Source organism: Aquarana catesbeiana, linkage group LG09 (assembly GCF_042186555.1).
Source record: "Aquarana catesbeiana isolate 2022-GZ linkage group LG09, ASM4218655v1, whole genome shotgun sequence".
In the NCBI taxonomy this organism is placed as follows: Eukaryota; Metazoa; Chordata; class Amphibia; order Anura; family Ranidae; genus Aquarana; species Aquarana catesbeiana.
In genome coordinates, this window is record NC_133332.1 from 97,037,083 (window position 1) to 97,060,021 (window position 22,939).

The 22,939-nt window shown below is 42.6% G+C and overlaps 1 protein-coding gene across 8 annotated transcripts in view; it reads left to right on the plus strand.

The window, feature by feature from the left end:
* Nucleotides 1–22,939, plus strand: part of LOC141107939 (leucine-rich repeat and fibronectin type III domain-containing protein 1-like protein) — a 920,596-nt gene that overhangs the window by 451,025 nt on the left and 446,632 nt on the right. For 6 of the 8 annotated variants that reach the window (XM_073599024.1, XM_073599022.1, XM_073599018.1 and 3 more), the window contains one exon: nucleotides 765–917. The gene's annotated coding sequence lies outside the window, so the exon portion shown is untranslated. Of the gene's footprint in view, nucleotides 1–764; nucleotides 995–22,939 lie in introns of all 8 variants that reach the window. The other 2 variants (XM_073599019.1, XM_073599023.1) reach the window with 1 other exon arrangement.

The following is a 22,939-nucleotide window of genomic DNA, read 5'->3' on the forward strand; positions in this document are numbered from 1 at the left end:
CATGTTATGTTTTTTCTTTTTTTTTTTTTTTTTTTTTTACCGCATGTCAACATAGCCTGTTGGTGTGAACTCAAGCAATAAGACATAAGTTACATAAGTTGCATTAAGACTACATTACACCAATGCTGTTGGTTTGAACGGGCCTACAAAGAACATGGTTTGGTTAGGAATGCACTTTAAGGGATGTAGTTATACAAGATCTGCAGAGCTGTTTACCCTGCAAAACTACATGTACATTTGTTATGTGCAAATCCCAGAAAAATCAATCTTTACTAGACTATTTTCTGTCTAGGTGGGAAATTCTTCATTCATAAGAACAGGTTAAATCAGGAAAATGCCACATCATGGTCATTAGATGGAGCTGATGATTGTAAACAAAAGTAAGCATTGATTGCCAAAATGCATTATTTTTCTAAATCACGCTATTGAATGACACCTGACCCAGACAGAAAATAGCCTGGTAACATTTGATTTTGCAGAGATTGGCACAGAATGGATGCAGTTTCACAGGATGAATAGCTCTGCAAATGCCTTATGAATATATCCATAAGTATTCAATCGCAATCTGATTTCGATTTATGGGGCTGCTGGTGTAGTTAATATATGGTTTATGATCATGCAATGTTAAAGATTCCTATATCACAGACAGTATTTCAAGATGTCTTCCATACTGAAATTTGCCTTTTGTCTAGATGAAATGTTTGCCCTGATCTAAGGAGTTACAGTAAACTCGCAATTAAAACTTGCTCTTTTCCTCTTTTCAGGATGGGAGGCCGGGCTCGGCTGTGTAGAAAGCTGCATCGCGAGTGTGATCGAGAGAATCCATTATTGGCTAAGGTCCACAAGCAAATGAAAAACGAATGAAAAGACTTCAGGAGCCAGTGAGGGAGCGGTGACCTTCCCAGAGCTTCTTAAAGGTCATTAGAAAATAACATTCACTCTTGTCACTCAGTGCACAGTCTTAAAAGCAAGCTAGCCCTTCTGGAAAACACAGGTGTGTAGGTAGCACTAAAACAGTCATTCAAACGTGCAGGCGGCATTATATAGATGCCTGTGACCTTTATGTGCTATTCAAAACCCATATGCTTGCCTAGTGCAAAGCTAGTCACATGGTCAATGGATTAAAGGGACAATTCCAGGAACAAAGAGATGGGATAACATTAATGTTTCCTTCTTTTTTTTTTATTGGTAAAAAGACCGGTAAACCTAGATGACAGCTTGATCTATGGAAAAGTGTAGTGATTATTGTGTGCATGTACTGTATGTTTGTGTGTTTTGAAGCAAGCCTGTTACAGACCTGAGCAATTCAAACTGAAAAATACATAAGCAGCAGTTACTTTAAATGACGACACATGTCAAAATGATGATTTAGAAATATAAGCAACTGGTTTTATATAAGTTTTTCTATAAAAATTGGAATTGGCACTGCGTCCTGAGCCTACTTGTTTGGTTCTATTAATTCAGAATTCTCCCCATAGGTTTTTGCTGGACTGTTTTGGCATCTTTGCACATCTTTCCCGTTCAAACCCCCCCCTCCCCCAGCAGTCTCTGGGATTACCATGCTCTTTGAGCCTAAGACAGCTGCAGAGGAACCCAGTATGAAGAGTGACGGTAGACGGCTAAACTCTCAATTCAGTGATCTCCTCTAGGTCCTCTTTATTGGCTGGATGTAGAAAAGGCATCAGGAGTCTACTATACCCTTGGAGCAGGACTGGGCAATTAATTTTCCCAAGGCACCATGAGAAACTGGGACTGTTGTGAATGACCAAACCAATAGGCTGAACTTAAAGAAGAACTCTGGGATAGGCAAAAAATCACCCATCCTCAGCCTTAATGAGAAACTTTTAGTTGAATTTCCATGACCTCATCTCTGCAATTCAAAAGATAACAGCATCTGCTCTGCCAAGGAGGAGGTGCAACAACACGGCTTATGTCATATCCTCTCCTCTCTCGCTGCAGTAAATTAAATCTACAGTTCCCATTAACCACAGGGAATTGTAGTGAATCTTGGCAGGTACACTAAGCCTGTACATGTTGAATGTGTCTGATAGTCACGGCCCTCCCACCACTGCAAGTGGGGCTGAATTACATCACTGCTTCCTGAAAATAAGAACTACAGAAGGGATGTGCCAAGACCAGTGGCTGGGGGAATAGGAGGCATAACAGCCACTGTTCTTAGAAACAGGAAACCAAAGAGAATTAACAGTTTGATTTGAAAATGAATAGGCTATTTTAGAGCAACTACCGAGTGAACCAGAAGATAGATGACATATTCAGTGAAGGTAGGAAATCCGTAGCAATGACATGGAAAGACGTTTTTGCCTGGAGTTCTGCTTTAATTCTGCTCAATTAAATATTAAAGGTATATGGATGCACATAACTAGATATTATTTCCCCCTTAATACAAATATAGAATTCAAATCCATATAGGGAACCAACCTTATGTAATATGGTAAGCTAAAACCACCTTTGCCCAAATATACAGTACATAGTCAGCAGAGAAGCCTGTCTATGGGAATCCCATGAAGATATTTTATATATTCCCTCCAATGTTATACACGTCCCCAAAGTGTGTGATATCACCTACCCAGCAAGGTAGAAGTTAATGCCAACTACTGGGGGTGTAAGCTCAGCCCTCTACCTGTGGGATGGAGAGCGAGACCTGGCAATATGCGCCCACATGCCTTCACCTGCATCATGCCCTTGCTTCCATGGCCTGCCACAGTCCTTTTAGAGGCAGCGCCGCCCCCTACGTAGCTGAAGCCTCTCGAAAAGGGCAGGAGTGCGGCCTCCGCCATCTTGGCAACCAGCGTACCAACTAGGGCAGAAATACAGCTGCCACCATCATGTTGACTGGCTGGCCTGGATCCAAGGGACCCACACTCCACTGCCAGAGCCATGGAGTAGTGTCAAATGCTCTGGGTGGTGGAAGTGTAGACACCTGTGGAGGGTGCTTTGGCACACACACATACATACATAAACCGGGAAAAAAATAGCAGTCTCCTTCAAAATAAAAGCAATGCAGTTGTCATGCATAGCATACGCTTATTTACATTTCATTTCTAACTTCTGGTTCACCTAATGCAGGCCAGGCAGGGACAGCCAAAGGGCTGGAAGTGACCCGGGTCCAGAAAAATGTCCAGGTCTGCCCTATTGTCTCCAGAAAAAGTACCCAACACTACTGTGAGATTACTTGCCATCTCCCTGTATTAAAACATATATAAACGATTGTAGTGTAACTGTAAATTTGAGTGCATACCCCCTCCTAAGGCTTGATTCACATATGTCTGGCCATAGTTTACCTGCATTTTTTTCTAAAGAAGTCCAATGCAGTTTTCTTAATTGGTTTAGGTGCAATTCAGGTGCAAATTTTGACTTGAAATTTCACCTGAACCTGACTGAAAAACTCACAGGACTCTTTTAAAAAACAGACCGTGGTCAGCCTGCAGATATATGAACTGGCTCCGTAGAGAAGGCTGTCGGTTCACGTGTTATGCGAATTAGATGTGGTTCAAAACGCATCCAATTCGCATATATGTGAACCGAGCCTAGTTTTTCAACTTTTCTGTCCTTGATCCAGCTTCCTCAGTAACGTCTCTTTTCAAAATTTTCTCTCTCAGGCCCACACATATTTGGCACGATCACCATTAACATTTTACTATTGTGTTAAACACATTCCGCATCCCTACTGAAGAAAAATAGCTGTAAAGTTATTAGTGCATTTCCTACTCATGATTTTCAGTATTATAGTTTTTCACTGTTTCACAAGCACGCGCAATGTTTGGTACCTCAGTGCAGTCTCACCTTATATCTTTAATGGAAAATTCTGAAATCATATGTCACCGTAGCTCTGTGTCTGTGTATATACTTTATATGTGCACATATACAGTATTTCTGTTTCTCATGAGCTTACAACCTGGCTGCTATTTCATTCTACTTGGCTGAAAAAAACTTTAGAGACACTGTAATGTAATGTGATATGATGATGGGACCTCATTCACCAAAATGGAGGTTTGGAATGGAGGCATGGTACAGGAATAGTCCACATTTGTATAGCTATTCAATTGCCTATGTGTTTGGACTTAATTATTTTGGCATGTGGATTCCCCTGTAACCTCTGCTTATGCTATATTTTTTTTAATTTTCAGTTTTAATTGTATGGCATTTAGGCATGTGTATAGTTGTAGTTACTTATAGACAAGCCATATTAGGTCATGTTGTACCTAATATGATGTCAACTGTCACAATGAATGCTCATGAAGTGCAAATCTTCTTGAATGACAACTGTTTATGCACACATAAGAGATTGTGCAATGATCCTATTGTACCTGCAAAGTCTAGCCTGTATCTGGCCCATGTGTCTTTTTTTTAAAACAGAAAGTCAAATTTATAGCTATGTACATTGCATCCCTGAGTTTTAAAAGCCTATTGGAAGGAAAAATACCTGAGATAATACTCATATTATGAGGAATGTGTCCTGCACATAGCTAGCTTCATGACTAGCAGTCCTCTTGAAGGACATTAGAAGCAACTTCTGGTAAGCCTTCTGTAGTCCAAAATGATTACCAGCACAGAGCAGTAGACTGCACTTCACTCTGTGGCACCATGCAAATACAATGTCAAATATTTCAAATATTGCACAGATGAGTTTTTACAGATGAAGCTGTGCGCAGTATTAAGAAGCTCTGTATCTTAAAGGTGACTTCATTTTTTAGTTTATGGTCCTTAAAGTGATCTGCCCAGTGTAGTAACAGAGGGGATCTAATTATAATGACCTGTTTAATGGGTTCAAAATCTATAAATCTATACTTCTATAGACTCATATAGGCACACGAAGATCTAATGACAGGGACATGCTCAATAAGATAGATGGCCTGTCCTGTGTGAGGTTAATGTCAATAAATGTTGATAATGATTATTTGTTTAATGGTTGCAGTCCTCATTATTTTGTATTGACCAGGGGAATGAATAACAGTGACGTGCTTAGTAGATTAAATGATTAGTCTCATGGGAATATGGTGAGCATTATATGCTAGCAACCACTTGTTTTGGCTGCCATACAATGGTCATTTTGGGTGCGTTAATTCTGGAAATTACTATAAAAAACATGCTTACAGTGGGGCCTTTCCGCACTGTTAAATGCTCATTAAGTTTGGGGGTAGAAAAATAAGCTGTAATATCTACATTATTCCTCACTCTAGCAGGCTCCCTCCATCTATGTGACTGGTGCTCCGGTTGAGAGCCATGCGCTGACATCATAGCCCTACATTGTACATGAGGGTGGTGAGAGCCCAGCTACAATCCAGAGCATTAGAGAGGAGGGCACTGGAGTGCTGATATTACACATTATTCCTCCTCTCCCTTTGGACTTCTAGCGTTTGGTACCCCAATGCTTCATATTCCTGATATGGGCCTGCTGTACTATGTACTTGTATGGAGAAGTATCCTGTTCTCTTTGTATTGTTTCCTTTATGTGAAATCCCGATTGTTCCTGCTATTCTCTTTGCTTTCCTATTACAAACTGACCACAAAAAAACAAGCTGACGTTAGAAGCTAATTGGCTACCATACACATCTGCACCAAATTTGACACTCTCCAGTTTTAGTAAATCAACCCCTTTGTATTCTGCGAAAAGAATACAAGGTGTTTAAGGAATGGATAAGGTGGAGAGCGCATGGACCACTATTCTTCACTGTACTATTGCCTGAACTGTAAGTTTTAGCACTTACAGTGCTCTTCAGGATAAATGAAAGGATGACTTTTGAGGAACGCAGCACAACCCACACATGGTATACCCATCATTAGAGGTGATTTTACATTATTTTTTTTTTACAGTACAAATGTCTGTAATTTTTTATTTTATTTTTCTCCAGAGTTCAACTTTAACAGTGCTATGCATATTGTATATGGACTTCAACAGTGATAAAGTAAAACCCCAGGCTAAAAGATAAAAAAAATATATAAGCACTCATTTAAAGTTAAAGTAGCAAAACCAGCAATATTGACCCTAAGGCCTGGTCCACCCCTATGCATTTTTTAGTGCATTTTTCAGTTGTGCAGAAATGCACTACAGTCCATTTAACATGGTTTCCTATGGATGTAGTTCACATCTGCATTTTACGAAAAGGGGCAGGGACTTGTTTTTGGTTCCATAGACTTCAATAGTTTAACCATTTGCCGATCGGGCCATAGCCGAAAGACGTCTACAGTGCGGTCGGGTTTTTCTGGGTGGGCATCCATGGATGTCCTTCCAGAATGTTGCTCCCGCGCGCCCCCTGGAACATCTGTGACCGCCTGAGGACCCCTGGATCACGGTAAATAGCCGCTGATCGCGGCCGTTTACCACGTGATCGTTCCGTCAAGTGATGGAGCGATCACTTGTAAGCAAACCGGCGTCACGTCATGACGCCGGTTCCTCCCTCCCCTCTGTGTACCGATCGGTACAGTGCGAGGGGAGAGGGGGACAGATTGCAGCAGCGCTGTGGGCTGGATGTGTAGTGCCCACAGGCCTGCTCACTGCCAATAATCTGCAATACTCTGCAACACTGTGCAATACTCTGCCAATACTCTGCAACACTGTGCAATACTCTGCAACACTGTGCAATACTCTGCCAATACTCTGCAACACTGTGCAATACTCTGCAACACTGTGCAATACTCTGCCAATACTCTGCAACACTGTGCAATACTCTGCCAATACTCTGCAACACTGTGCAATACTCTGTAACACTGTGCAATACTCTGCCAATACTCGCCAATACTCTGCTAATACTCGCCAATACTCTGCAATAAATTTTAACAGAAACAAATATTTTTTTTTTTCTTTTTACCGAATTTTCAGTATTTTTTTATTTATAACGCAAAAAATAAAACACTCAGTGGTGATTAAATACCACCAAAAGAAAGTTCTATTTGTGGGGAAAAAAGGACAGAAATTTCATATGGGTACAGTGTTGCAGGACTAGTAATTGTCATTCAAAGTGTGAGAGCACCGAAAGATGAAAATTGGTCTGGTTAGGAAGGGGGTTTAAGTGCCCAGAGGGCAAGTCGTTAAAGATGTGTATTGAACAAAATGCAAAACGCACCTGCAATATGCAAACTGCAACCTGCACAGGTGTGAATCAGGCCTCAATCAGGAAAGTTCTGAAGTCTTATTCATTCTGCCACTAGACTTCCTCAGTCTGATGACCAGCATCATCCAACCTTTGAGCCCCAGATCCTGGACTGATCTCAGCCCAAAACTGGCCATTGAAAGGAAAAGTAATACAGGCCTGATCTCCTATCTCAGTCATTCTGCTCTCTCCTCCTAACAGCACATGAACAGCACATGGGCACTTTGTATTGTTTCTTCCTCTCATACGCGCACTGTACAGAGATCACTAGAGGGTGATTCCAGGTCAAATTCAGGTGCACCATTTACATATAAAAAATGCATTTAATTATGCGTTCATAATTACAAAGCTGTATTCATTTGTGTGTTTTGTGACTCCCTAGAGCTTAGTTTCTAAGGCATTTGTTCAGATCTAAGGCATTTGTTCAGATCCATTTTTACTGTAAATTGATTGACACGTGCTTGACATTTAATTGTTCAAGAAAACTGTTCAATTCACATTGTCTCACCAGCATCAATCTGAATGTGATCTGTATGGGAAATGATTCTAAAGGATAAAAGGAAGAATGTGTCTGCTAAAGAGAAGTTACACGTGCCTGGGACCTCTCTTCCTTCAAATACTTTTCATAACTTAGACGCGTTGTGCCAAGCTTCAGTCACTCTTGTGTATAGACAGGCAGCAGCTTCCAGACTCTTCGTCTTTTACTAGTTTTTCTGATATTAACCATGACTCATAAGTATGTGAAGGATGACTGTCATCTTAATTATTCATAGTGGGAGCACCACAGTGGCTAAATAATATATTCTGAAAACTTGGCCAAACAAATTTCTGTAAATCATCAGAGTTTGATGCGTCTCCCGGTTTTCCAGAATCTATACAAGGCACAATGTAATCTCTTCCTCACACTGCATCGGTTGGTTGGGTCTGAGCTACTCATAGCAAACTTTGAAATTAGGCTGAAATCAAAATGCAGAAAGCTGCTAATGGACATTTCTAGTATTTCACAGATTAGTTCCAGGCTTTATTTACTTAATAATTAGCTTTACTGCAATCCATCAAGCAGTCAGTCTGGTTGTGGATAGGCTGCTAATTCCTCTGGCCTCTGGTCTCAGTCCAAGGCAGCCCACTCCCTCCTCCGGAGTCCTCAGATAATTCTGTTATGTTAAAATGACCTCACAGTCAGGCATTCATTTTTACAATCCAGCTTTCTTAAGGTCACTGATTTTTTTTTTTTTAATTTTGTTTTTATTTGAAAGCAGATAAAGTTACAAATTAAAAAGCTGTTTAACCGATTGCCGACCAGTCGCCGTCTTTATACGGCGGCAAGATGGCACGATCTTATGAATCGCCGTAGCTGTACGTCAGCTTGGGAACTCACTATTCTGGGGGCGCGCGCGTGCTTCCATTGGCCAGCGGGGGAGCCAATCAGCGGGTCCAGCAGACTCCCACCGGCCACCCACGATCGTTCCCCGCAGTGACAGAACGAGGATCTGCCTGTATAAACAAGGCAAATCTCCGTTCTGACAGGGGTGATCACACAGATCCTGTCTTTCTGCTAAGGAAGATCCTGTCTGTCTGCCGCAATGTCGCACTCCCATTAAAAATCACTGATCACCGCCATTACTAGTAAAAATAAAATAATAATAATAAAAATGCCATAAATCTATCCCCTATTTTATAGACGCAATAACTTTTGAGCAAACCAATCAATATACGCTTATTGCTTATTTCGTTACCAAAAATATGTAGCAGAATACATATTGGCCTAAATTGATGAATACATTTTTTTTTTTTTTTTTTTTTTTTACATTTTATTCAATTTTTTTAACCACTTTAATACTTGGCACTTTCCCCCTTCCTGCCAAAGCCAATTTTCAGCTTTCAGCGCTGTCGCATTTTGAAAAAAAAGTTTTTCTTCGTTTCGGTTATAAAATTTTGTAAATAAGTATGTTTTCTCCTTCACTGATGGGCACTGATGAGGCGGCACTGCCAGGCACTGATAACGTGGCACTGATGAGCACGGATGAGGTGGCACCAATGAGGTGGCAATGATGGGCACTGATATGTGACACTGGTGGGCACTGATAGGTGGCACTGATGCAGCACTGATGGGCACTCAAAGGCGGCACAGGTGGGCACTCGGTGGCACAGATGGGTACTGAAAGGCTGCACTGATGGGTACTTATGGGTGGCTCTGATGGTCACTGTCAGGCGGCACGGATGGGCACTGATAGATGGGCACTAATAGATGGCACTGATGGACACTGATGAGTGGCACTGATTGACACTAATGGCACTTATTGGCATCACTGATTAGGAGGCACTGGTAGGTCATCAGTGGTGGCCATGCCTAGTGGTCCTGGTGGCATCCCTGGTGGTCACGGGTGGGCATCCTTGAGGGGGGCTGGGCTGATAAACAATCAGCGCAGACTCCCCTGTCAGAGGAGCAGCCGATTGGCTCTCCTCTACTTGCGAGTGAGGAAAAGCTGATAAACAGCTCTTCCTGTTTACATCGTGATCAGCTGTGATTGGACACAGCTGATCACATGGTAAAGAGTCTGTCAGAGACTCTTTACCTAGATCGGAGTTGCAATGTGTCAGACTGACACACCTCAACAACGATCGTCGTGATCTGCGCCCCTGGGGGGGGGGCAGCGGCTTGTTATCCTGACCACGTCATATGACGCCCAGTCAGGATAACACAACCACTTTGCCGACGTCCTTTTGCTATATGGCGTCCGGCAAGTGGTTAATGTTTTATAGCAGAAAGTTCAAACTTTTTTTTTTTTTTTTCAAAATCGTCCCTTTTTTTGTTTATAGCACAAAAAATTAAAACCGCAGAGGTGATCAAATACCACCAAAAGAAAGCTCTATTTGTGGGGAAAAAAAGGACATCAATTTTGTTTAGGTACAGCATCGCACAACTGCGCAATTGTCAGTTAAAACGACGCAGTGCCGTATCACAAAAAATGGCCTTTTCAGGAAGTGGGTAAATCCTTCTGGGGCTGAAGTGGTTAATGGCAGAAGAAACCCTACTAATCTTTTTGTGTGCACAGAGCCACGCATGCACATCTTTAGTGAACATTCACGCATGCGTAGGATTTAGGTTTGCCCGGCCAATTAAACAGCTGAACAATCTGAACCCAGAAGAAGATCGGAAGAGGATGGCATAGCCCATCACACTACAACGCTGGAGGCGTCACTTGCCAGGTAAGTCAAGTCATAAAATGATCTTTTTCTTTTTTTTTCTGCAGAGGTTTACTTTATTGTTCCTAAATGCACATGTGAAATAGTTCAGCAAAAAGTTAACTGGGAATTGAAAGGGTCTTGTAAAAAAAAGCCCCCCTAATGTCTATACTGTTTTGTGCGATGTTATTGAGATCCAAGGGTGAAATACTCCTTTAAATGTATTATTTTGCTTAGTAGTAAGTTTTAAATATATTATTGCTTATCAAGTAAGCTTGTGTTGAAATTGAAACTCGATATGAGGAACTTGCATATGTACCAGACAATGTGTCTTAGCTGACAGGAAACCATTTTTTCTATATATATATTTTAAGTGACGTAATAGTTTTGCTTAGATACAGATATGTAAAGAATTCTAAATATATGTATCGTTATAACTGGCTAATTGAATAAGTAGGTTTATAAAGGAAACCTGTAATTTGAACATGTACCACTTATTGGTGGAATTTAATTAATAACACCCATTTCATTCTGTGTATTTAAGATCTTGTACAAGCCAAACACGAATGAACAGTGTGTAGACCTGATCTGTGTTGGTCATTATTATTATACGCTGTTTCCTGCGCAGATCTGGGTGTGGCTAATGGAGTAATGCCAGCAATAAGGTAATGTAATTAGACAATAATAAGGTGATAGGACTAGAAGCTATAGGTTAAAGAAGTATCCCAACAGGAATAGTGTTAAGTCAGTTCTTGTTGTTTTTTGGCTATTTGTTATTTATTTATTTATCTATTTACAGTCTTTGTTTTGAAAATAAAAGTATAATATATAACTAGGGCTTTTTTTCTCAGAAAATAGGTACTGGAACTCACCCTTCAGGGCCAATGCCCCGCCCCCAACCACACCCACAACCCCGCCCCCAGCCATGCCTTCCTTTTATAGGTGAAAATTACATGGTTGCCAAATAGTGGGCTCGAGTCTCAGAACTAGGTATTGCAGAAGGCACAAGGTTCAGAAAAGTGAAACACACAGAGTGCAGGACTCAGGAGTATGTATTGTGCAGTTGAGGAGTGCATATCATACAGGGTAAAAAGAAAAAACAGAAAAACTGCGCTAGATTTATAGGAAGAAACAGATGCAGCAACTCAATGTGGGATAACACAATAGGCAAATAGAATGGAATACAGTTGCGTCAATAGATGAGATTAGTCTATGGAGAACATGAATTAACACAGTCCATAACTTCAGTTCATATGCACCACGGTGAGTCCACACATAATGAGAAAGGGGTGCCCGACACCATATAAATTGTCTGCTTACCAGATGATGGGCAATAAAGAACGATCAGCTGTAACCCAGCCACGGTCTTGACTCCAGGAGCAGCTGCTGGACACACACAGAAGGAGCCCGTCCTCCTCACAAACAGCGCAGTGACGTCAGTGCGTGCCCTTCGAGACGCGTTTCGTCATAGGTGACGTTTTCAATGGGCCAATAGACTAATCTCATCTATTGGCACAACTGTTTTCCATTCTATATCATACAGGGTGCAGCAAAGTTCCCTTGTCCTCTCCAAGCAAAATTCCCCCACCCCTCAAAGTAACTATCAATTACTCGCCTCTGCACACCTCTTTGGTTTTCTCTGCGCCCCATCCCCAGCTCAACTCTGCGCCCAACATTAACAGCTCACCTACACACCTCTCCATCCACAACCCACCTCTTCTGCCCCCATCCACAGTTCAACTCTGCACTTTTTTCACAGTTCACCTTAGCACCCCGTCCACAACTCACCGTTGTACCCCATTAACATCTCACCTCTGTACCCCTCCCCCCACATATTACACCCCAGTCCACAACTCACCTCAGAACCCCCATCTACAGCTTATCCTCACAGCTTTCACCTCTGCACAATCCACACACCCCCTTCCCTGCTATCACTCCTGCACAAATCCCCCCTTCCCCAGCTCTCCCATTTGCACAAATCCTGCCCCCACCCAAAGCTCTCGCCTTTTCACAGATCCTCCCTCCCCCCAGCTCTTTCACCTTTTCACAGATCACCCTCCCCCCAGCTGTTTTACCTTTTCACAGATCCCCCCTACCCCCAGCTCTTTCACCTTTTCACAGATCCCCCTCCCCCCAGCTCTTTCACCTTTTCACAGATCCCCCTCCCCCCAGCTCTTTCACCTTTTCACAGATCCCCCCTCCCCCAGCTCTCTCACCTTTTCACAGATCCCCCCTCCCCCCAGCTCTCTCACCTTTTCACAGATCCCCCCTCTCCCCAGCTCTCTCACCTTTTCACAGATCCCCCTCCCCCCAGCACTCTCACCTTTTCACAGATTACCCTCCCTCCAGCTGTTTCACCTTTTCACAGATCCCCCCTCCCCCCAGCTCTTTCACCTTTTCACAGATCCCCCCTCCCCCCAGCTCTCTCACCTTTTCACAGATCCCCCCTCCCCCAGCTCTCTCACCTTTTCACAGATCCCTCCCCCAGCTCTCTCACCTTTTTACAGATCCCCCCTCCCCCCAGCTCTCTCACCTTTTCACAGATCCCCCTCCCACCAGCACTCTCACCTTTTCACAGATTACCCTCCCCCCAGCTGTTTCACCTTTTCACAGATCCCCCCTCCCCCCAGCTCTTTCACCTTTTCACAGATCCCCCCACCCCCCAGCTCTTTCACCTTTTCACAGATCCCCCCTCCCCCCAGCTCTTTCACCTTTTCACAGATCCCCCCTCCCCCCAGCTCTTTCACCTTTTCACAGATCCCCCCTCCCCCCAGCTCTTTCACCTTTTCACAGATCCCCCCTCCCCCAGCTCTCTCACCTTTTCACAGATCCCCCTCCCCCCAGCACACTCACCTTTTCACAGATCCCCCCTCCCCCCAGCTCTCTCACCTTTTCACAGATCCCCCCTCCCCCCAGCTCTCTCACCTTTTCACAGACCCCCCCCCCCCAGCTCTCTCACTTTTTCACAGATCCCCCTCCCCTCAGCTCTTTCACAGATCCCCCCCTCCCCTCAGCTCTTTCACAGATCCCCCCCTCCCCCCAGCTCTTTCACAGATCCCCCCCTCCCCCCAGCTCTTTCACAGATCCCCCCTCCCCCCAGCTCTTTCACAGATCCCCCCCCAGCTCTTTCACAGATCCCCCTCCCCCCAGCTCTTTCACAGATCCCCCTCCTTTCTGTGCTGGTAACTCATTGGAATTATGGGTTTCTTACAGTACTACTAAAAAGTAATCACATAGCTCCAGCGGCGGCTGGTGCTCCATTTTTTGGGGGGGTAAACAAACCCCCCACCAGCCAGCCTCGCACTTACCCCATCCAGGTCGTGAGCGGCTTCTCCTCCCAGGCCAATCCGGTCGCTTCTCCTCCCTGCCAATCCAGTCTTAGGACCCGCTTCCTGTCTTGATTGGCCGGGAGGAGAAGCAAGAAGACAATAGCACATGTTGATTCGCTATTCACAAGTGGGTGGGCTCGGCCCAAACTTTTTGAAGACAATTAGAGCCTCAGGCATTAATCATGTGCTTAAAAAAAAAAACTCATAGAAATCTATGCGTCCCACGCCCTGTGTGGAGATTAGAGGGGCTGCACCTCTTATGGACCGGCCGCTGCTGCTTTTTCTAACTAAATCTCTCTCTCCCTTTTTCCTTCTCAAATGTCTCTTTTGGTCTGACCTGTATTAACAAAAAATATTATTTAATAATAATAAATAATAAAAAGTTTTTTTTTTTTCGCTGCACAAAACCTTGAATACAACCTTTAATTATTGCATTTGCTATTTTCTAAAGCCAGTATAATGGGAAAATTGTGGTGTATTAATAATTTGTGCTGTGCAAAACTGTAGGCATTGTAGGAGGGGGATGTTGTCCCTTACCTACATACTTTGTGCTATTGGTGTCCCTCTTTTCCATTCAGAAAGTTGGAGGGTATGTTCTCATTCTAAAGCCTGGCACACACTAGTAATTTAACCCGGTGAGCTGAAGAAAAAAGAAACTGAAGAGCTCAGGAGGAGCTGCTGTACTAAAAAATCTGCGATGTTAGTACAGCGATCTCCCTTTCTGAGCTATTGTGTTTAGAACACACTGGTTGGATGTTGATCGGCAGACCTTTTTTGGTGATGCCCCTTTTTAACAGAAGCTAGCCAGTTTGTAATGGGGGACCTGCCTGTATCCCAGCTTTAGAGCAGCATATGCTCCCATCCAGACCTTAACTGGTCTGCCTGCAATCCAGATCACCAATTGGAAATATTTGGTGCATCTTGAAACAAAAAATATGACAAAGAAGATCCAGGACTGTTGAACAGTTGGAATCCTTTATCAGGCAAGAATGGGACACCATTCTTTTACCAAAACTCCAGAAACTGGTCTCTTCTATTCCTGCGCCATGGTAAACATGATCTCGTCCCAACTTTTTGGGAAGTGTTACTGCCATCAATTTCAAAAGTTTTTCTTAAAATGGTCCATTTTCTCAGTTTAAACATTTGATATGTTTTCTATTGTGAAGAAAATATGGGTTTATGAGATCTGCAAATCATTGCATTGTTTTTATGTAGATTTTACACAGCCTCCCAACTGTTTGGGAATTAGGGTTGTAAATCGTCATCATCTTTATAAGATGAATACTCCAGCCTCTACCTTCGCGATCCACTGCACAATCAGTAGAGCACTGATACTACAAAAAGGAACATTTACAGAGATGCGATCACCAACATACTTACTGTACACTGTCAGAAAGGCATCCCATAGAGATACAATCAGTTCTGCAGTGGCACACACACATATCTACAGAGATACAATCAGTTTTGTGACACCAACAGCAACACATCTACAGAAATAAATTTAATTCTATAGTGACAGCACCAGAAAAACACATCTGCAGACATAGTTACATAGTTACATAGTAGGTGAGGTTGAAAAAAGACACAAGTCCATCAAGTCCAACCTATGTGTGTGATTATGTGTCAGTATTACATTACATATCCCTGTATATTGCGGTCATTTAGGTGATTATCTAATAGTTCCTTGAAGCTATCAATGCTCCCCGCTGAGACCACCGCCTGTGGAAGGGAATTCCACATCCTTGCCGCTCTTACAGTAAAGAACCCTCTACGTAGTTTAAGGTTAAACCTCTTTTCTTCTAATTGTAATGAGTGGCCACGAGTCTTATTAAACTCTCTTCTGCGAAAAAGTTTTATCCCTATTGTGGGGTCACCAGTACAGTATTTGTAAATTGAAATCATATCCCCTCTCAAGCGTCTCTTCTCCAGAGAGAATAAGTTCAGTGCTCGCAACCTTTCCTCATAACTAAGATCCTCCAGACCCTTTATTAGCTTTGTTGCCCTTCTTTGTACTCGCTCCATTTCCAGTACGTCCCTCCTGAGGACTGGTGCCCAGAACTGGACAGCATACTCCAGGTGCGGGCGGACCAGAGTCTTGTAGAGCGGGAGAATTATTGTTTTATCTCTGCAGCTGATCCCCCTTTTAATGCATGCCAATATTCTGTTTGCTTTATTAGCAGCAGCTTGGCATTGCATGCCATTGCTGAGCCTATCATCCACTAGGACCCCCAGGTCCTTTTCCATCCTAGATTCCCCCAGAAGTTCTCCCCCCAGTGTATAGATTGCATTCATATTTTTGCCACCCAAATGCATTATTTTACATTTTTCTACATTGAACCTCATTTGCCATGTAGTCGCCCACCCCATTAATTTGTTCAGGTCTTTTTGCAAGATTTCAACATTGTTATTGCCCTGCTTAGCTTAGTATCGTCTGCAAATACAGAGATTGAACTGTTTATCCCATCCTCCAGGTCGTTTATGAACAAATTAAATAGGATTGGTCCCAGCACAGAACCCTGGGGAACCCCACTACCCCCCCCTGACCATTCTGAGTACTCCCCATTTATCACCACCCTCTGAACACGCCCTTGTAGCCAGTTTTCAATCCATGTACTCACCCTATGGTCCATGCCAACGCACCTTATTTTGTACAGTAAACGTTTATGGGGAACTGTGTCAAATGCTTTTGCAAAATCCAGATACACCACGTCTACAGGCCTTCCTTTATCTAGATGGCAACTCACCTCCTCATAGAAGGTTAAGAGATTGGTTTGGCAAGAACGATTCTTCATGAATCCATGCTGATTACTGCTAATGATATCATTCTTATTACTAAAATCTTGTATATAGTCCCTTATCGTCCCCTCCAAGAGTTTACATACTATTGATGTTAGGCTAACTGGTCTGTAATTCCCAGGGATGTTTTTTGGGCCCTTTTTAAATATTGGTGCTACATTGGCTTTTCTCCAATCAGCTGGTACCATTCCAGTCAATAGACTGTAAAAATTAGGAACAACGGTCTGGCAATCACCTGACTGAGTTCCCTAAGTACCCTCGGATGCAAGCCATCTGGTCCCGGTGATTTATTAAATACATACGGCCAGTCTTCTTGCCCAAGTACTCCTCTTGCTCCATTCCCACTAGATTCACCTTCTCTTGCCCCAGTACCCCCTCTAGCCCACCTTTTGCTGCACCTACCTCCAGTTGGGAGTGTACTGGCCACTTAAGTAGCGGGTAAACAAAATCCATAGCACTGTGCAGCAGGTCCTCCAGACTTCGGAGCCTGATCAATGCTGTTCCCGTCACTCTGCCTTACCTCCTCTGGTCTCCTTGTCCTGGCCAAAACCAGGGAACAGCTTGCACGGTATTACATGGTGGCACTGAATGGGTGGGTGATGGCCAGGAGGAGTATTGGGCCAGGCGCAATAGCAATTGAGAGTACAAGGGTTGTCTGCAGAGCTGTGGGAAGCATGAATGGTGCATAAATATATAGCGGCCACTTATGCTTCTCAGGAGTCCTTAAAAAAAACCTGAGAAAAGTGTAACTATGGGAGACTGAGAGAGGTTACATTTTGGGTGACTTGAAAGTGTGAGAGACTTTTTTGCTTAGTGCCTGTGTTCTCCACCACTTTCATGTATTTTTCATTTTTTGTATTGAACTGAATAAGGTTATTCTTTTTTCTGTAGTATACTGGCATCCAGTGGCTGTTTTGAGCCACTACAACTTGTTGACTATGTGGTTTTGGTGTCTTCCCTCATGTTTAGTGCTAGGTGGTTTAGTCCTAGTTAGACCTTCCCCATTTCTTCCATGTTCCCGCAGTCTGAGTTAGCTTTTTGCAGCCACATGGTTTAGGAAAATCCTTGTCTTTAAAAGACTGGAAACATAGACTCTGTGCTGCAATTAGCTGAAGTAAAATTATGTTGGATTCAACTTCTGTGTCTTATTGAAGAGTGGATGGTGCAAAGTCAGCAGGTGACCATACTGTCTGGAAATACTGGGTACAAAGAAGTATGTCAATTCTTAAATCGCCATTTGAAACAGGACAGCCTGTGGGGATGGACTTTTTTTATGTTCAGAACCGCTTCTCTTATCATATAAGTCAATAGGAATGCAAAGAGTAAAAGAAAAATTCCTCAAATAATGGGATTTTAACTGACCAAAAACAGCGATATCATAAAAGTACAAAATATATTGACAAGACAATTGTACAATGTGTGATAGAAAAGAAAGTTGATCAATAAAAACAAGCACATGGTATGGTAAACAACATCGAATCAAACCAATGGAATAACCTAGGAATCAACTGTCAAAGTGAGACAGAGGAAATCCAACGCGTTTCAACATAAAAGGTGAAAGTCTTCAGGGCTAGTAGGTTATATAATTCCAGATTTTTGCAAGATCAATCTACAATTATAGAATACACATAATTACAAACATGAACAAAATTCATTGATGTTTCTAAAAAAGGTCATATACAAAAATAGTCATATGTAAAACTGAACATACTGACCCTATGTGTTGATGATTCAACCAATGGAAGTCATAGCTCAAAAACGAAAAAGAGAATATAGACTGCTGGAGTTGCGCCAAGCAAGCAGGGAGAAAAGGAAGCGCAAAAAGTGGCCCCAGTATCAGACCGCAAACCCCCAACAAGGGCCAGAAGCTTTTGCAAACTTAGAGGAGCTCCAGCCCCCCCCATCAAAAATTAAAAATTCAGCAGCTACAAATGCTGTAGCTGCTGACTTTTACTATTCAGGCACTTACCTGTCCAGGGAGCCTGCGATGTCCTCACCCAAGCCAATTTGTGAATCGGCTCTTAGGTGCTTGCACCGCCATCTTGGGTAAGGGAAACCGGCAACAAAGCCTTATGGCTTCACAGCTGGTTCCCTACTGCGCATGTGTGAATCGCGATACGCTTTCTCAATGGCCCTGCTGCAGCGAGGGTCGAACTTCCAGTGAAGTGTGAGCGGGTAACTGTCAAACTAGGTACCTCCCCCCCCCCCCCCCAGGTGCCAAAAATGTGGCACTGGAGGGGGGGAGGAAGCAGACAAGCGAAGCTTCCTCTTTTGGGTGGAGCTCCGCTTTAAGTTGAAGCTCAATGATGCAGTCTAGTGAAAAGTCAAAAGCAGGTTAGGAAGTCAAATGCACATGTCAGTGACCTCTAATTATCTTAGAAGTGTCTCCAAGGCAAATTGAAGACACATGAAATCACACCGCTTTTTCCCATCAACGTAGGGCCACAGAACAGACACTGACCGGTCCCGTTGGTATGAAAAGTCAACTAAAGCTCCACCGGCTGGCTAGACAGAAGACTGCGTAATATTTATATGCAATATTTCATATTTACAAAAAAAAAATCAGATTTTCTTTTTGTCCTGACCCTAATAAGAAAAGAAAAAAGAATCAAGTACAAATGCACAAAAAGATATTTGTGTTTATTTGACACTTCCCAGTGGCTGGCTTTACTGTGTGTGCACAGAGCTATAAAAAGAATCCATCTATTCTGGAGAATGGTAACGGAAACCATAATAATAAAGAGATGATATTAGTTTGGCAGAGATGCAGCATAAACACTCGCTAGTTATCAGCATCAATGTCTCCGAGTGGAAATGCTGACTCTGAGGTAAAATAATCCCCCTGGAGGCCGGGAAAGTGGTTGTGTGATAGAGAAACATTATAGGTCAGCAGATGAAAGGAATATTGGCAATACGTCATTTACTGGTATCCGGCATCCGTGTCAGTGGACGATGTGTGTACTTGTGTTCAATGTCACCAGTAATCTCTCATATCATATTTGTGTTCCATGTCTGCCCTAGTTCTTCCCTTACCTCATGTTTTATTCTCTTTCATAAGCTGCCCCTCTCCACTCAGACTCCATCTTGTCCTCTTTAGCTGGCTCGTCTTTTCTGTGCTGCCATTTCGGACTGCCTCTTGTGTCCCAGCTGTCTTCCCTGACTAACGCCGCTAAAAGTAAAAATAAAAAATCCTTTAAGCTTGTGTACAAACCTGCAGTTAGTTCATTGAGATTGGGAAGTCAGATTTATTTGTGCTTTAGGACAGGCTCTTAAAATGTTAAGTTAAAGCAGTATTAAACCCAAAAACAAAATTGTAATATATTGCAGCTTACTAGTTTTTAAATGTGGTGGCTGAATTTGTTTTCTTCTTATCGTTTTGTTTTATTTTATTTTCCCAAGATGATCCTGCCAGTAATGCACTTAGGGTGTCTCCATTTTGGAGCAGCAGTGTACATGAGGCCTTAGCCGAAATTCAACTTCAATTTATTAGTCAAGTCAGTCTAAGGCTTCATGTACACGGGACGTTTTTAGAACCTCTCCTGAACAATTTAACTTGACAAATAGTACCCCACGTTTAAAACGTCTCTTTTGCCGCGTTTGCGTTTAGAAGCGTTTTAAAAAAAAAAAGATTTTTTTTTTTGTTTGTTTTTTTTCACAATAGCCAAAAAAGGAAAAACGCCTGTAAATGAAACGTGGCTAAACGCGATATATATATATATATATATATATATATATATATATTATTATAATTTTTTTTTTTTACTTTCATTTGTCTTTGCACGCTGTCAAAAAACTCATATCACCAAACTGGCCCAGGCAGATGTGGTACTCGGATCATCTCATATCCTGGCAGACTTTCCATGAGCCCTTCTAGAGTGGCCAGATCTCAAGTCCCAAGGTTCAGTTTACCATCCTAAAGCCAGTCTGTGGCTTTATCGGCCTTGCTGTTGAAGCCCAGGTCCTGAAGGATAGGTGCCTACTCAATTCTGTTATCCCTGTGCTAGGAAATTCACCTCCCACAAAGTCTAACATCGTATTTCGCATAGAGGGGGGCTAGGAAATTCCATCCTAGGAAATTCTCCATGGGATGAATGCTGTCTTTTCTCTAGTCTGGGCTGGATCAATATCTTGCGCTGACCAATGACCTGACAATATTGCTCTAACCTGTAAAAAACCCTTTCTAGTTTTACACAAGGACAAGGGTGCTTTGATGCCTAAGTCCCCCCACTTTTTTTTTTTTAACCTGTGGTGGTTTCATCCTTTCACCTTAACAAGGACTTTGTACTCCCCTCTCTATCCTGCTCCTAAACATCACAAGGAGTTTTCTCTCCATTGTTTGGATATGGTGAAAGCTGCTTGAGTTTATCTTGCAGCCACTGTCTCCTTTAGACTGACTGGTGCTCTTTTTATCATTTCTAAGGGATAGGATGTCTCTTATTCCACTATTTCCAGGTAGGGTTTAGAAGCTCATCACTCAAGCCTATTGGCTCAAGGACAGGTTTCCTGTTAAAGAGCACTCCACCAGGTGAGTTAGCATTTGTTGGGATTTTCAGCAACACACATTTTGTTTTTCTTAGATTTGCAGGGCTGTCACCTATACTGTTCATGTTTGCACAATTTTAGCAGGTGTATGTTCAGGTCTTTTCTGATAAAGGATCTCCAGGTGGCCCTCTGTTAACTTGTGGTTAATTGTGGACTTGTTTAGTATTTTGTTTTGTAGTGTTGTCCACGCCTCAGCTGGGTCATTTTGAGACATCCCTATGTCTCTGTGTCCCCTAATGAACGATTAAGAAAACAGGATTTTTGACTTATGGACCATAAAGTCCATTTCTTATGCCCCGTACACACGGTCGGATTTTCCGAAGGAAAATGTGTGATAGGACCTTGTTGTCGGAAACTCCGACCGTGTGTGGGCTCCATCACACATTTTCCATCGGATTTTCCGACACACAAAGTTTGAGAGCTTGCTATAAAATTTTCTGACAACAAAATCCATTGTCGGAATTTCCGATCGTGTGTACACAAATCCGACGCACAAAGTGCCACGCATGCTCAGAATAAATAAAGAGATGAAAGCTATTGGCTACTGCCCCGTTTAGAGTCCCGACATACGTGTTTTACGTCACCGCGTTCAGAACGATCGGATTTTCTGACAACTTTGTGTGACCATGTGTATGCAAGACAAGTTTGAGCCAACATCCGTCGGAAAAAATCTTAGGATTTTGTTGTCGGAATGTCCGATCATTGTCCGACCGTGTGTACGGGGCATAAGAGTTCATTAGGGGACACCAGTCCCACCCCCCTGTTCTTGTACTTCTCTCCTCCTATTGCATGCTTCAAAACTGAAAATCACTGAATATCTTCCTATGTCTCCTAATGAACCAAGGAAAAGATTTTTACAGTATGTCATAAATCCAGTTTTTAGTGTGGCTGATGACCAGTAGATATTCACCAGCAAACCAAGGATCATCAATTTCATCCAAACGTTTTTTTTTTTCAAGAAAGATCACATCACAAAGCAGTGTAGGACCCCTTCGTCAGGCATGTGATAAGTGCATACTGTTGTGCAATAGTATTTAAGCGAACATCCACCAATCAGAACCAGAGAGTAGATGACAACCAAGCAACCAGCAACGTGTCTCCTGATCGGGTGCATCTGCCGATTGGGCAGATGCTCATGATCAATATGTAATACAAATATATAATTATGCTATGTGTCTCAGCACTGCCAGAGTTTACCATGTTTTCAAGCTGCAGCTGGCATAGCCCATACAGGTATACCTGTATGTGTGTGTGTGTGTGTAATAAATAAATATATATATATAATATATAACATTTGTATATAGTTTTGGCAGGATTGATGACGTCATATGCTGTCATGGGGTGGGAGGGGCCGACTACTCTCTGGTTCTAATTGGTGGATGTTCGCTTAAATACTTTTGCACAACAGTATGTACTCATCACATGCCTGACAAAGGGGTTCTGCGTGACTCCGAAACATTGCACTACACTGTTTTGTGATGTAATCTTTCTTGAATAAAAAAAAAAGGTTTGGATAAAATTGATAATCCTTGGTGTGCTGGTGAATATCTACGTATCATATGGGCTCCAGTATCCAGCTGGTGATCGCTACAGCACCCAGAAGCCAAAACTGCTTATTCCAGGATGGGAATATGGGCTGTGGTGCTGACCAGTTGAATCACACACCAACCTAATCCCATTGCTGCAGTCAATACAGTGCCAAAAAATGGAGCGGCATTCTTATGACAGATATTCCAGTTCCGTAATTTACCTACATGGTAGTAACACCTTGTGAGAGCGGATGGAGATAACTTCCTACAGAGAGATCTCAACTTTGGAGTGTCTAAGACACTTTGAGAGAAGACAGTGGCTGTTTTTACCCCTTGCTGCCTACGTAATTCTGAATTTTTTTAGCATTCGCTAAATTTAAGGGAAATGTATAGTCCTTACATTTAAAGAAATCAGCTAGATATCGTAGACCTTTGCAATGTCACT